At 34.2% G+C, this 17058-nt stretch overlaps 1 protein-coding gene across 2 annotated transcripts in view; it reads left to right on the top strand.

Annotated features, from left to right (window-relative positions):
* HECW2 (HECT, C2 and WW domain containing E3 ubiquitin protein ligase 2) overlaps positions 1-17058 on the top strand; it is a 466207-nt gene that overhangs the window by 81572 nt on the left and 367577 nt on the right. The gene's annotated exons all lie outside the window — the stretch shown is intronic.

Here is a 17058-nt window from a genome sequence, read left to right as displayed (position 1 = left end):
ATTATCACTTATCTAATTGTATGATCTTACTAGAAGCATTCACAAAACTGTTTCTCTGAATCTCTAGCATGTCTATTCCAAGCCTCTAATAGTGTTTTCCCCCCTTCATTGTTGGTTCCTGTTCTCTTTTTGAAAAGTTTTGTGAGAGTAATGTTTTCATTTTCAAATGATACAAATGTTATAAATATACAAATTTGGTTACTTGTGTCAGTAACAAGTGTTCATCAAGTAGTGATTGTAAAGTACTTGTAAAAGATAAACTAAGGTTTCTGTCTACTCCAAAGTTATGAGAGTCAAGATAATGCTGAAATTTATGTTCCATATAGCTTTTCTAGAGCATAATATTTTTTGTTCAAATAATGCTTTAAACTTCTGGAATAAGAATATATTTAATGAGAAGTGACATCTTGAATTAAAACTGAGTACAAAAAATGGTAATTTGGCTATTTTTTTTTTTCATTTTGGCATGGTTACTGATGGTTAGATTGACCGGACTTTGAGAGGGCTGAACCATGATGGGGTGATTACTTAGTCCTTGGCAGGGTTATTTCTGCATGGCCCATGTCACATGATTTTTTTCTATTTAGTCTTATGGCAGTTGCTTATGTAACCCTAGTGTCAAAGCATCTTTCTTGGAATGATGATCTGTGTAAAATTTTCTGGATGCCTCTCACATAATCTCTTTGGCTCATGTTCCCAAACAAGGAGACACTTGGAACTTCATGTTCTATTTTGTTTTGAAATTTTCTATGATTTCTACCCTCGCTCAGAAAAATCCAGGGACCTTCAGTCTGGCTGATATTACTTCTCCCAAAAATGGTCCTCTGCTTCCCTGAAAGGATAGAGAGGCCAATTAGAAGTTAAGCTCCTTCATGGTAATGCCATTCTGTGCTCTTATATTTCTATCCACAACACTTAGTCCATAGCAAGTGTTTATTAAATACATGCTTGTTCATTCATTAGGTTATTAAACATAGAAAAGGATTTAGACAGAACTAAATATAAAAAAAAATTTGTACTTCAGCAAATACACACACACACACACACACACACACATATATACACATATGTATATGTATATATATATATAGTCCCTCTGACTTCAAGAACTACCCTTTGTAGCATGGGATTGCAAGAAAATCAGATCTACCCTCTGACAAATTCTATCTTCTGCATGGGTCAAAAACTTAGGATTTTTAAAGAATCATTGGAACCTTGAGGACACTGAAAGCCACTTTAGGTTAGAAGACTTGTGCAAGGTAGTAAGAAGAAGAAATGAACCCAGGTCCAGCACTCCTTCCACTGGACAACAGTTTCCCCCAATGTTCTCTTGAAGAAGTATATGTTCTACATGATTCTTGTTAATAGTATAGAGGAAAGTCTGAGTTTATTAATTTATCTCACAGATCTACATTTTGTTGCTCCTTGGCTCTACCCCTCCTCTAGTTTACAATTCCTTCATTTTCTACATTGTTGACTTTCATTTCCACTTTGTTGCTTTATTGCTTTGCTGCTGGTTCATTATATGTGTTAAGCATTGGAAGCTTCGCTTCAGGAACCACAAGGAGGTAGTGGCCAGGGGTGGGCATCTTTTTCCAGATTTTATATGTCCTTCAGGTTGTTTCTAATGCATATTCTTTGGGGGGAAGGGACATATATGACATCTTCATTATAGGCTCCTCTCTGGGTCTGTGTGCTATGCAGTATCATTTTCTTTTTTCTCCTTGTATTTCTTTTCCTTCTTTTTTTCTACTCTTTCTTCTTCACCTTCTCTGTATCCTTCTCCTCTTTCCCCCCTCCTCCCTCTCTGTATTTGCCCAATTTCTTCTCCTCCTCTGTCCTCCTCTTCTTCTCTCCTCTTTCTCCTTTCCTTCTCTCTTTTTCTCAGTCCATGGGTAAATGAAGAATAAAAGACCTACACATCTTGTTTTAGTATGCATCTTCCCAATGAGTTTATTAGGTGCTAGACTACTAAAGATAGCAGAGGGGGTTGCCTGTTGGTTTGGATTAGCAGCTTACCTTTCTGATCTTTTTCCAACAAGGGAGACAGAATATCAATAGCTTCGATTTTTAGAAATTTGGCTCTCAAAGCCCATAGAACATCATAGAATATCACTCTGTTTGTTTGGTGGAGGGAGTCCAACTCAGGTTCTTTGTAAACAAAACAAAGGGATGTCATTCTTGTTTATGATGGTGAATATGTTGTTTCTGGAATTGTTGCAATCTGGTTCCATAAAAGGGTTGCTCTTAAAACATAAAAATAAATGTATTTTAAATGCTTCAAATATATTAATGGCTTAATCATGAGATCATATTTTTATTTTAAATATCTTTAAGATCATATTTCCTATATCTGAATGTGTTGAAAGTATAATTTCATGTCTCAAATTGACATTTTCCTTTTTGACTTAGAGATTTTAACCTTTTTATTGTTAAGTTCCTTATTAGAAAGGACTAAGCACACAGTCATATTAATATAAGATTTGTTTTTAAAGACTTAAGAAATTACATTTTTGATTGTTATAGCACTTATTTATTCTAAAGGTTTTACTTTCATCAGAAATTGGAGCCTCAAGATAAATTATTGAATGTTCAGTTAATATGCTTACATTATAAACAATCTATTATTACTTTAATAAGACAGTGTTTGTGGTGTGACAGTTTCTGAAAGTATATTATGCCCAGGGAACTGTGTGCAATTTGACATATTTTATTAGAGACAAATAATATTAAAAATTGTTCTCTTGGCCTCCAAAGGCTTTCAGGCTCTCAAAATTTTGTCCTGCCCCACTGAACTTTAATTATGTTTCTGCCAAAAGTGACTGGAGAAATTTGATATTGCCCTGTTTCCTGTCACTTATGGCAAAAGTTTAAATTTTTTCTAGTTATATCTAGGATACCCTTAACTAGGGTGGAGCATTTGGGCCTTTTCAGAGTTATTCATATAGGGAATATTTTACCTTCCTTCTATAACATATTAAAGTTAAAGTACTATCAAAGTCTATAAGAAAGTATTTTAATACTTTAATTCTAAATACAAGTTTTTTTAAAATCACTGAAATTTTACAGAAAAGGAAACTGAAGCCCAAAGATTATTGTAATCAGACAGAAATTAAGATACAAGAAGATATGACAGTTTAAAAAATATTTTGTTTTCATATCACCTTCATTCCCAGATGTATCTCTTCTCCCACACCTCCATAAAGAGCCATCTCTTATTGCAAAAAAAAAAAAAAGAGTAAGAACAAAGAAAGGAAAAAGAGAAAACAGTTCAGTAAAATTAACACATCAGTGAAGTCTGCCAATAATAGTCTGTTTTCATACCCATCATTCTTCACCTCTGCAAAGAAGGGAGAAAGTTGCCTTTCTTCTTCAGGGCCAGGCTTAATTATTATAATTATACAATTCCTTTTATTCTTCTTTCTATGTGTATTGTTGTTGTTGTTTTGTTTTTTCAGTAGTGTTCAACTCTTCATGGCTCCATCTGGGGTTTTCTTGGCAAAGATATTTGGAGTGTTTGCCGGTTCTTTCCCTAGCTCATGTTACAGATGAGGAACTTAGGCAAATGAGGTATCACTTGGCATCACTTCATATAAGTCTTCCAGTGCTTCTCTATGTTCATCATTGTATCTTAACAGTGTAGTAATATCTCATTATGCATATGGCCAGAAGTTTGCTTAAGCATTCCCCAATGGGCTTCTACTCTGTTTCCAGATGCAAGATACTATATCTTAAGATCCTAAGAAATGTGACTTTTGCTGTCTAAAAAGAAGAGAGGTGACAAAGTGTTGTTGTTATTGTTGGATTTTTGTTTTGCTTTTGTAATAAATTCCTAGAAGAAAAGATCAAAATTGATTGATTTGAGAGTGTGCTCTAAATATGATTTATGCCAGAACAAACCTATTGCTCATCATTGCAATAACCTGGAGGCTATTCTGACTAAAGACTTTGTACTCAGAGCCAGAAATATGATACTGGGACATAGACATGCATTATCCTAATCAAATAGGGCAGGTGTGTGATTGTAACAAATATGGGAGAAAATGACCAAGAATTAGAGAAAAGACCCGTTATCTAATTGCTAATTTAAAGTTTCATGGCTGAGCACATTTTTGTTCTCGCTGAGATTTGTTTAGATGCTTTCCTTAGCAAGCTGATTCAAAAATAGAAAGCTTCACAAAAGGATTTTAGAATTCCTGTCTAAGCAGTCACATTCTGCTTGTCCGGCGATGTTTCACTCATGAGTTTAATGTCTAGTAAATACATTGGTCTGATAGATTGCCTGTCTTGTGTGCAAATTCTATTTCAAAACACTCTTAAAATTCTTGAACCTTGCATTTGTGGGCAATTACTACACTTCTTAGATGATTAAAATCACTTGACCTTTAAAAGCCTTTTGTCCTAGAGCACCATCTGTATCAGTCAAGTATTTTGACAATACATTGGTTTGAGGGGACTTGGCGAATTATTCGGTGGCCCTTTCTGCAGGTGTTAGGACTGAATAAGCCACTTTAGTTCCATGGAGGGTCCTGTGTTTGTATCTAGGTCAGGGCATGCTAATTGCTACATTAGCCAGAAAGGCTTGGCTAGTGCTAAATCTTTCAAGGAATAAACAGGAAGGATTTAATCTTTAACTGGGCAGAGAGTTATTATGAGCCTGCTATTTGACATGTTGGGAACTACAGGTTTTAAATGGTATCAGTTTAGAGATGGTGTTTTATCTCTTATTCAAGGATTCCTTATTATTTAAAACTAGTAATATTAATGTCAATATGAGACCATCTTGCTATAATACCCCCAAATTCTTCTCTGTGTATAATGGTAACATATATGCCACACCTTTTTAAAACATGGAGGCAGATAAGAAAAAATCTTTCATGATCTTTTGATAAGATGATCCACCCTTGAAGAAATTGATTTTCTATTATGTGCTATTAGAAAGTACAGTGGGCAGAGCACTGGCTCTTCGGTCTGGAAGATCTGAGTTCAAATCCATCCCCTAGACACTTAACAATATGATCCTGGTAAATCATTCAACTCCCATGTGCCTCAGTTTCCTCACTTATAAAATGGGGTAATAATGTCATCTATCTCCCAGGATTCTTGTTAGGATCAAATGAGGTAATAATTATAACATGCTTAGTATAGTGCTTGGCACATAGTAAGGGCTATATGCAAATGTTGGCTATTATTATTATTTTTCAGTAACTCCATTTGCCTGAAAAAGTACCCAAGGACTGTCAAGAGTCATTCATATGTCCTTTTGCATTGGCCAGAATGTGTGTCGATATCCAAGGTTCTTATTGTAAATCTACTTCTCCTTCCTCCTCAAATCAGACTTCAGTGACAGGCCATCATATATACTATGCAAGGGGACTTTTCCAGCTTTTGCCTCACTTTGCCTTTCTTCTAAAAAAGCTTTCATTTTTACATCACCCTTATGTGCATTTAGAGTTTCATGGCTGAGGATGCCCATTCATAAAATTAACATAACATCTATAAGACATACTGCCCAGTTTGGAATTATTTCCCCAATTTTGCTGCATATCCTCCATTCTATAGGAGTTTTTGCTGTTGCATAAGAGTATCTGCTATTGTCAGTCCCTCATTGTACTCTGATCCAAACTGGAAATACATTTGAACTATTGGAACCAACTAGTGGAAGGACAGAATTATATGATCTGAGCTACTAGAATGCTCATTATTTTGCATATAAAGTGCTCTAACCCTTTGGGAAGTCCTAACATTCAGTATGAGAGAATTTTCTCTTAATTGTTCTTTGCTGTTCTGTGTACTCCTTCTTACATGAAAGACAACCCAATTCAGTGCTATTTTCGAGGGTTGGTTGAGGTTTGTGCCACTACACTAACATTATCTTTCAGTGGCCTTGTGATGGAATGGAGGTGACTCGGTTCGCAAAGGCAATAGCAGAAGTTCTGGCAAACCTTACCCAACCAGGAAAGGTTTCAAGCCTGGGCATGGTTATCATTGAAGCATCAGTCTATCAAAACTCAGACTTCCAAGACTTTGGTGATGACTTTGGTGGGCATGTGAGTAAATTGTGAAAGTTCATTTACTGAACTATCAGAGGGACTGTGGTCTGTATTGGTGAAAGAGCACCCATGTTAGTGGATCCTGGAGATGCTGAAGAGAGAGATAGATTGTATCTGATCTCTCATGGCTACTTTTCATTTTTTAAATAAATAGTGCATTTGTCTTTGTGAAGTGGCTTGATAGGGTGGATAGAATCCTGACAGTGGGGAAATTTTAATTATTCAATTTAAATTATGAATTCAAATTCTGCTTTAAACTCTTAATAGTTATGTGGCCCTAAGTGAGTTACCAGCATTTCTTAGACTCAGTTCTCTGATTTGTAAATTGGGAACAAAATAACACAGTAGGAATCTTACAAAGATCAGTTGAGAAAATACATTAAAATAATTTCGAAAAGCTTGAAGTACTCTATAAATGTTAGCTATTACTGCTTCTATGATGATGATGATGATAATGATGATGTATGGGTAACTTTAGCTATGTCAATATGGGATATATAAGGACTCCATGTAGAGTTGGTATTTGTGTGAAATGAGAATATATATCATCTTTGATTCTTATTCTTCCTTATCTTCTACACCTAATCATTTGCCAAATTCTACAGGTTTGACTTCCATAATCTCTCTCACATCTCTGCCTTCCTTTTTATTCACACTCTTATCATCTTAGTTTAGGTACCATGCCAGGAGTGAGGAGGGCTCATCTTCCTGAGTTCAAATCTGGCCTCAGACATTGACTAACTCTGTGACTGTAGGCAAGTTACTTAACCATGTTTGCCTCAGTTTCCTCATATTAAAATGAGCTGCAGAAGGAAATGGTAAATCACAACGATATCTCTTCCAAGAAAACCCCAAATGGAACCACAAAGAGTCAGACATAACTGAAAAAAATATTTTATGCATTTTGTATGTAATATAAAATTCCATGCATGTTATATATGTAATCCACATATTATAAATGTATTTAATGTGAATTACTAAATCAAGTTTGTCTACAGGGCCAAAAGTAAAAAAAAAAATTAAAACAAGAGGAGGATGTGTTAGATCATTGTTCCAGAGTTACTATGATGGTTTCATCCAGAATATATATACAAATGTCAACCGAGTTATGTGACAAAAATAGTCACAGAGCCAGAGACTGCTTTTCCAAACTCTGAAAGGTAGTAGTTGTAAAGTCACAAGTAGTATTTATTTATTTTCTTGGTTAAATTTGTAAAGGGAGATTTGATGAGAAGAGTTTGTGAAGAATAGAGAAGAGTTTTTTTGCTGCCCTTTGGATTTTTCAGTTTTATGAAGTATTTCCACATTGTTTAATACAATGGTGTATTGGTACATCTTTACTTTACAGCTTTCAAAAAACAAAAAAGGCTATGTTGGACACACTTTTGAGTTCAATCTGCATTATTTAATAACTTTTTAAAATCACTGTATTAAATCTAGATAATAAGAAACAATAAATCAAACCTGCTTTGTAGTATTTGCTGATTTCTGAAGAATAAATAATGTTCACACTGAAAATTCAATAATTGGCTCTCACGGGTTGGTTTAAACTGACTCCAGAATACCCCTGCTCTAATGCTTTCTTTTGACAATGTCATGTAATATTTGCTTCCTTCCTCTTCCTTCCTTTTTCCTAAGACTTCCTTCCTGACATTCATCCATCCATCTGACTGTTAACTAAGCACCTACTTACTATGCATGAAATATTGTATTAGGTACTGAAAGTTTTACTCCTTCTTTTGACTTGGTAAGAGCTACAATTGACTTCTAAGGCCACTTCCAACTCTAAGATTCTATCCATTAAAACACTTAATGATTTAGATCAGTGTATGCCTTTTCTTTTGTTTGCTGTGATCTGTTTCCTTCAATACCTATCAACTTATAATAACTTAATATATTATTCTATTTGGAAGTTCTTTTCTAACATAAGATAACATACTGGACCCTAACACTTCTGGCTTTTTGCAGCTGAGTTACTGTTAGGTGATGGTGTGTTATATACTAACAGTCCAAGCAGAAATGTTGTTTTCAGGGGAATTTTTTATTTTATCCTGACCATCTAAAATAAAATTTTTCTAGCTTGGATGTGAAGGTACTACTCAATCGGGCTAAGTCTCCTTTTCCAGATTGTTTTGGAACTCTTTTTCTCATACACTTTATGTTCCATTTAAATTACATTAAAGTATATTTTCTGTCTGAGGGTAGGGAACACATTATGATATTAGACTGTACTCTTTAGAAAATGAACTAAGTTATAGAGTCCAACAGAAATAATGCTCATTTTCACTTCAGGAGAAATGTTATTATTTGAGGCTGACATTTGCTCAGCTCTTTTCATCATCATCTTTTTAAGTGCTTATTGATTTCAGAATAGTAATTAGTATCATTGCCCCATTTTATTCCCAAACAGATTACTGTGAAAGGATTTGTAACTGTAGAGCTTTTAAAAATGAATGATTGATTCAAATGTCATTTCATGGTGCTGAGCATCTGGAGAAAATGCTGAAATGGCATTAAACTTTTGTAGTAGTTACATCTAAATAGGAGAATGTGGAAATGTAGTCCTGATTTAGAAGTTGGAGTAGGAATTATAAATGGGATTGAGGTTTATACACTGATTATACAAATAATATGAGGTTTATGAAGCAAATTCTTTAGGTCAGGGCTCTTTAATGTTTTTTTTTTCCTCTTTCATGGAGCCCTTTAGCAGTTGTTGAAACCTCATCACAATATTTTTAAATAATTGTATACTAAATACTAAATTTCAGTTAGAGGTTAGTGAAAATACAGATGTAATTTTTTTCCTATTGAAGCTCACAGATTCCAAATATGAAGAGAACATCATCTATCAGTTCTATACTCCTCTCTTTCCACATGAGTTCTGCTAGAAGTTAGACAAAGCTGTCCCTAGGATCTGATTTGCTATGGGACTAAGGCTCATGATGTGCCTCCCTTGATATAGTTTTCTATTAGACTCTGGCTATATTGTATTGACTTGTGTCTTAGTCACCTAAAGGCATAAAAGTTACAGTCATGTGCAGTTGCAAGCAATTCAAACTTGACAGATGTCCCACCATCTTACAAGTCATGATACATTGTCTTTATGACCAAACATGTTTAGAGAAGGGAAGAAGAAGGATGTCTAGCCACTTGTTGTGAATGTTTTATTTAACTACTGTAATTATTTGCACTTATTCACTTGATATTTATTCTGTTTGTTTTTAATATATACTTGTCTCCTTCATTAGAATATAGGCTTCTCATGAATAAAAATAGTTTTATTTTTTCCTGTTTGTATACCCAGCACTTAGCACCTTACTTGGTATACAACAAAGGCTTAATAAATACTTGCTGATTGATTGATTGATTCATTTTTAAGTAGGATTAAATGACCTCTGAGCTTCCTTCTAGCTCTGAGCTTCTGTGATCAAGGAGAGTTTAAATTATGTTCAACACATTCTGATTAAGAAGGTAGACTGTTATACTAGATGACCTCTACAGATTTCCCAGCTTTAAAAATACAATTCTAATATATCTGAATAAGATTTCCATCCAAAAACCATACAAAAAAGAAACAGTTTGATGCTTGTTTACAGAAAATTCATTCATGTGGAGCAGCTCATTCCCAGAAGTGCAAGATAAATGGGTTATTTATTTTATGTCATGGGCATAGGAGCTTCTAAGAGAAAGAATAAGAAACAAAATGTTGTTGCTTTCATTCTTATTTTTTCCTTTGTCCTTATAGGAACTAAATTATTTCTTTTAATCTTTATAAGGACTAATTTATTTCTCTTGTGGAGTAGCTAACATCTGAATGAAAATTCTGATTATATTTTAAACTATAGTTCTAAGAGAGGGATCATCTGTAGTGATGTCTATGTGAGGACACACACACACACACACATACACACACACACACACAAACAAACACACACAAACTATTTATTAAAAACAAGTAAACAGGCCAAAGAAGATGGAAAGTTAAAACTCAGTCTTTTTAGAACTAACAAATTGACCCCATAATTGGATTTCCATCTTTCTCATTTGGGTCAGCTAGACAAAATTAGAATTTGGAGGAGAAAGAGATGGTGAAGTTTAGAACTAAGGGTACCTCTCCCAGTGTTCCTTCTAGTGGCACCACCATTTGCCACCAATCTCACCAGGAAGTTTGAAGAAGGTGAAGAACAGAGGGTGGGAAAAGAAGACTGAAAAGAACTAGCTAGGAATATTAATTGCTTAGGTGAGTATCAGAGACTATAAATGATATAAGAATGCATTGGTGTTCTGCACAACTGCCAGAGCATTCCATTCTAACTACATTAGAATATTAGAAAAAAAATGTGGTTTCCATATGGCTGCAGGATCATGCTTAGCCTTCCTTAAGGTGGGAGAGTTATCATAACTCTTAGATAAACTTTATGCAAATGAAGCAACTTTTTATTCAAGCTTGGAAGAAAACTGAATACCAATAACTATCTACTATCCTTTATTATCATGGACAGTGATCTGCACTTGCAAAGGAGTATCTAGGAAGGAAGGAAGAAAATGAGCATTTATTAAGTGCCTGTTATGTACCAGGCACAGTGCTGTGTTTTACAAATATTAACTCATATTATCCTCACAACAGCTCTGGGAAGTAGGTGCTATTAGTAGACCATTTAACAGATAAAGAAACAGTTCAAGGAAGTGGTTTGCCTTGGTCCAATGACAAATACATATCAGAGGCTAGATTTGAACTCAGATTTTCCTCATTCCAGGGTTATCTCTTTATCTAATATACCATTTAGATAACTAGGACTGCAAGTGAATTAACTATCAGTAAGTGTTAACTTTACAGGTTGATGAACCATTTCTTCTATATAGTGAAGTGTACAATTATATCTAAATTCCTCTTATTTTATACATCTCTTTCCCGTTTCTCAACTTATTTCTAAGGTGTTGAAACTATCATAATGCAAGAGTCTGCTACATATCTTACATTTTTTATGATTTTCATCATTTATGATTGAAAACTGAAAAGGGAAAGTGATAAATTGATTTTATATTAGTGCAACACTTTAAAGAATAGAGGAAAAGTTATGAGAAAAATGAGCAAACTCAACCATACTATTAATTAATGCAAATGGACTTCTGAAGCCGAATTTTTTGCTGTATAACTAACTTTACCTGTGCTGTAGGAATGGTGGACAGATTTTTATTTTGCTTTTTAAATAGAACCTTGGGCTATAATGATGCAATCACCTTGAATATTTGAGAAAGAAAGAATAAGTAATGCAAGCTGGGAACTAATTAGAAAGCTGTCAGATAAACAGATGGTCCCTAACTGGTGGCCCTTACATAAGCCATAAATCACTGACCTCTTGCTTCTGAGACCCTGAGTTCAAGTTCAAACTGCATGGCCGAGAGATTAATTTCTACTAGTTTTTGAGTTTTCCTCATCAGTAGATTTTATATTTACATGTTGCTTAGGATTTAGCAAGATTAATAGAGTCAACTGAGTTGTAAAACCTCCTAGAAATCTCATTTTTGATCACCTAAAATAAATGGGTAGGATTGTGTAACATTGTCAGGTGAGGTGCCAAGATAGCTTGTGAGACACTCAGGATGCATGAAACACAATGGATATTTAGGGACTTTGGTTTCTACTCTTAGTTGGGAAACTAGAGTTTTCTTTAGTATCGTGCAATTATAAAATTAGGATGATAAAAGGATATTTGTGCAATATTGTCTACATAAGACTGACTTTGTGGGCTTAACATAATATGCTATTTTTTTCTGTAAAAATGAATATTTTAAGAAACCAGGACACTCAGAAGGAGGTAAATACTTTCAAACATGACCAATATAGGAGGTTTTCTTTTAGATTGACTATACATAATTGTTACAAAAGTTTTTTCCCCTTAATTTTTTTTCCTTCCTCCAAATTGGGAGTGGAAGGGTACTGGCAATAAGGTTTCCAAAAAGGGCAAAGAAAAAGGAAAAAGAGATAAGAGAATGTCATTTTGATGATGAGACAGGTTATGTACCTCCTGATTGAGAAGTGATGGATTCATGATGGCAGAATGAAATGTATATTTTTGGACTTGGCCAATGTGGGAATATATTTTACTTGACTATGCATATTTGTCACAAGGGTTTAGTTTTCCTTTTTTTTTTTTAACTGAGGCTTGAGAGACAGAAAATAAATGGTTTTTGATTGAAAAAATGAATTTAATAAAAGTTGTTGAAGCATTTAAATATATGGAAATGAAGAGAAGGTAGTTTAGAAGGAAATGCAGACAAATATGACAATTTTGAAAGTTATATTGGTGGCTTTATTAAACCAAAAATAAGCTATATGTAATGGAGATTTATAGTTTCATGTGTAGTCTGTTTTTCTGTTCTACTTTATATATGGAAATGTTTATTTTATTTTGTTTTTGCCAAATTCAGAATAAAAAGTAAGTTAATTACTACTTCTTCCACCCTTAAAGAGGAAGTGCCTCATAAGAGTAATATCTTTTACTAGATTCACTAATATTTTTGGGTCACTAAGGAAAATGCTGCTAAATACTAGCCAATTTGCTTAAAATAGTAGGGGGAACAGTGCTGAACTACTGTGTACAGTTTTCTATATTTTTTAAAGATGAAAATAAAATGTATTAAATTCAGGCTAAGGAATTTATCCAAGGCCACACTGTAGCCTTGATTACTGTAGGATTTATGAGGCCTATTGTTTGGCCAAATTGCCTATCCTAAATTTTCTTTTTAAAAATTTTAGTTTGAAGATCTTAGGAAAAATCTTAAGAGTATACAGAATTACAATCTTGCTTAAAAAAGTCAAAATAACATGAAGAGAAAAATTTCAGCCTTTCAGGGTTGCATGCTGTTCATTGCTCCTACCAGCCAAGGTTTTAGTGGCTGTGTAGTATCTTCTTGGCAAGATCAAGCTGATGCTTTTTGAGCCCCCCCACCCCTAGCTAGGGATCTAACAAGCCTGCAGAAAATCTCCCCACTAACATTAATCCCCAACCTTTTTTTGTGATAAGAGAACTATCTGTGGTGCTGATTTGAGATACTTGACTTTAGAGAACTATTAGTTTTGGGATTAGAAAATTCCCTTTCATTTTTATTAAATCTCAGACTTTGATTTTGTGCCCTAAAAGCCCATTTTGGGATCTTTATTCCCCTGCTCCCCATGTAGCCCATATGGAGACTAGTAGAGCACTGAAATGAGCTTCATTCTCTGTAGCCCTGTCTTTATTATTTACATCTATTAGTAATACCCCATGACTTTTATGTATATTTTGTTCAGCCCCAAACCATTACACATGAAATAAGTGTGAATTGTATTTCTAAGGTCCTATAATCCTTTGAATAACTTGGTCATGGGGATTGGAATGTCACTGAGAAGTCTGGCTTGGTTTCAAATCAGTTCAAGTTAAGAGATTTCAAAGAATAGAAGCTTAGTTTGGGAGTTTTATTAGTGGTTTGATCATTGATTTAGAGTTAAAGTGAGATTATCCCATTAAATTTCTCCCTGTTTTTGAGATGAGGAAACCAAGGTCAGAGAAGTCAACCAGCTTGTTTGAAGTTATAAGGTAGTAAATAGCAAGGCTAGAATTTGAATACAGGTCTTCTGACTCCAAATCCCATATTCTTTTTACTATTCCAGTTGTATCCACTTTAGTTTGGAAATGAGTTCTTCATCTAGACTTGTACCACTGGATTGCTTAGAAAATAGATAAGGTTCTATCCTGTATTCTTTTCTTGTAGGTAGCTGGGAATTCTATTTTTGTAGGAAGTTGAATAGTTTTGGTTTGAGGATTCAAACTGGGACATACTGGTAGACAATGCTAAAACGCTGTTCCCTGTAGATGAAGAGAATTCAAATCCATTGTCAGAAATTAATTTTGCTGAAGGGCAATAGAGAATTTTTGGATGGTTTTCAATGAGGTAATGAAGAAGTTAAAATGATAAATATGAAAATTAATTCTCTCAGCATTATTAGAGGTCAGCTTGGAAGAGAACGAGACCAGAGAATTTTCACTTAGGAGAAATGTCACCAGAGTCTAAATGAAAATGTGTGGCCTTGTGGGTCTAAGACCAATGAATATTTTGTTCTAAACTAATCAGGAAAGATTTTAAAAAGAACCATACCTATGGTGTGATACTGTATTTCTTTAAGCTATAGAAGTCCATTGGAGTTAACAGCAGATACTTTTTTTTCAGGTGGATATTTTAGTTTATCTACTGAAGGCTTTAATCTTATTGGACACAACCTCCTACAGGATTTTTAGCATTCAATTTTTTTCCTGGACCGTTATAAGACTTTATTGTAATACAATGCCTTGCATCTAGTTGATGTTTATATTTTTTGTCAAATTGAATTTTATAAGACAGAACTATCTATAAGCTGAATGACTATGAATGTGTACACAATTCAATTATCGATTATTTTTTACATATCTACTGCATATCAGGTACTGTGATAGGCCTTGGGGATATAAAGATAAAAGGGACCCAAACATAATCCTTGGCCTAAAGTACCTTACATTTTTATCAAGTAATTTTGGTGGTAGGAGAGAATACTGGCATACTGACCACTATGGAGATCAGGAAAGCTCACGTAGGATGTAGTACTTGAGTCTTAAAAGAAGGCAAGACTTCAAAGAGACAGAGAGGTGGGGAAGGAATAAATATCCAGGAGTGGAGGTCAGATGCGATAGAGCCTAGCAGGAAGCCAGAGAAGTGATGTTGAGCAGTGGAGAAAACGAATTTTAATGGTAGTCACTTTCACAGTATAGAAGACTTGGTATAACAGTTCATTTTGGTGGATAAATGCCTGGTCTGGAATCAGGAAGACTCATCTTTCTGAGTTCAAATCTGGCCTTGGACAAATAAACTGCACAACCCTGGGCAAGTCACTTAACTCTCTTGGCCTCAGTTTCCTTATATATATATATGTGTATATATATATATATATACACACACACACACATATATATATATATATATACATATATACATATATATATATAATGAACTAGAGAAGAATATGATGAACCCTTCCAGGATCTTTGCTTAGAAAGCCCCAAATGGGCTCATGAAGAATTGTACATGACTGAACAACAAAACTACTCTATTTTGAGCATTCCTCTCACCCCCTTTCAACTTTTCCATCATCTGAGAAAATCACCACCTATGATACCTGAGGAAATGATCAATGATTCTCTGTGTAATCCTGTGTATATTTCACAAAAATAAATAGAGGAAATTTTGTTGAAAAATAAAAATTAAGGTAGACCTCCAAAGAGAGATAGGTGTGGATGACAATCGCATTGGATTTGGAATCAGAGGATATGAATTAGAATAATTAAAAAATATTTTTATTTTTTCCAGATTACATGTCAATACAGTTTATAATATTTTTCACTTTGTAATCCATGCTCTCTCTTTCACTTCATTCCCTTCCCCCTTCCCAAGAAGGTAGGTAATATGATACAGGTTGTACATATGTTATCATACAATATAAGTTCCATGTTTGCCATGTTATGAAACAAGACAAATTGCTTAAACTAGAGAAAAATTTGTGGAAGAAATAAGGTAAAGAACGGTATGCTCCAATCTGCATTCAAACTTTGACTGTTTCTTCTTTGGTGATAGCATTTTTTATCATGGGTTTCTTGGAGTTGTCCTGAATTCTTGTTTTACTGATATTAGTTAAATCATTTACAAATGATTATCGTACGGTATTGTTGTTACTATGTACAACATTCTCCTGTTTCTACTCACTTTACTTTGTATCACTTCATGTAAGTCTTTCCAGGTATTTTTGTGGTCATCTGGTTCATCATTTCTTATGGCACAGTAGTATTCCATTATAATTATATACTATGATTTGTTAAGTGATTCTGCAGTTGATGGATATCCCTTCAGTTTACAGTTGCTTGCCACCACAAAAAGAGATGCTAGAAATATTTTTGTACAAGTAGGTCCCTTTCTCCAATCTTTAATCTCATTGGGATACCAACCTAGTAGTGGTATTGCTGGGTCAAAGGGTATGCAGAGTTTTATGGCTCATTGGGCATGGTTCCAGATTGCTTTCCAGAATGATTGTATCAGTTCACAGCTCTACCTATGGTGTATTAGTGTCTCAATTTTCCCTCATCCCCTCCTGGATTTATCATTTCTCTTTTTATTAATGTAAGCTAGTCTGATAGGTATGAAATGGAAACTCAGAGTTGCCTTAATTTGTATTTCTCTAATTAGTGATTTGGATCATTTTCTCATATGACTTAAGATAGTTTTAATTTCATCATCTGAGAATTGGCTACTTATATCCTTTGACCATTTATCAACTGGAAAATGCTTTGTATTCTTATAAATTTGACTCAGTTCTCTATATATTTGAGAAATGAGACTTTATCAGGGAGACTTGCTATATACTTTTCCAATTTGCCTTTTAATCTTGGATGCATTGATTTTGTTTGTACAAGTTATCTATTTTAAATATAATGCTCTCTGTCTTATTTGGATATAAAGTTATCACTCATCAATAGATTTGATAGTTTTAACTATTTTGTACTCCCCTAAAATGATAGAAATATGTTATATTTCTAAATCATGCATCCATTTTGTCTTTACCTTGGTATATGCTGTGAGGTCTTGGTCTATGTATAGTTTTTGCCATACTGTTTTCCTAGCAGTTTTTGTTAAATAGTGAGTTCTTCCAAAAGCTTGGATTTTTGGATTTGTCAAACACTAGATTACTATAGTCATTTACCATTGCATATGTTGGATAGTGGCTTTTGGGTCTGAGTATGCTTCTTTCCCCAGACAGCTGGCCCACTCTTTTAACACCATTCACATGACTGAAGGCATTGAACACCAATATTTAGTAAAATTTGTTTGTTGAATCCTAGGCAAAGCTCAAGTTGGGGAATTAATAGGAAACAGTGGGTGAAACAAAGTCAATGAAATAGGGAAAGCAAGAAAAATCATTTAGAAGGAAAAAATAGAGCTA

This window comes from Monodelphis domestica, chromosome 4 (genome assembly GCF_027887165.1).
Source record: "Monodelphis domestica isolate mMonDom1 chromosome 4, mMonDom1.pri, whole genome shotgun sequence".
In the NCBI taxonomy this organism is placed as follows: domain Eukaryota; kingdom Metazoa; phylum Chordata; class Mammalia; order Didelphimorphia; family Didelphidae; genus Monodelphis; species Monodelphis domestica.
This window is presented reverse-complemented; position numbering and strand designations above follow the sequence as displayed.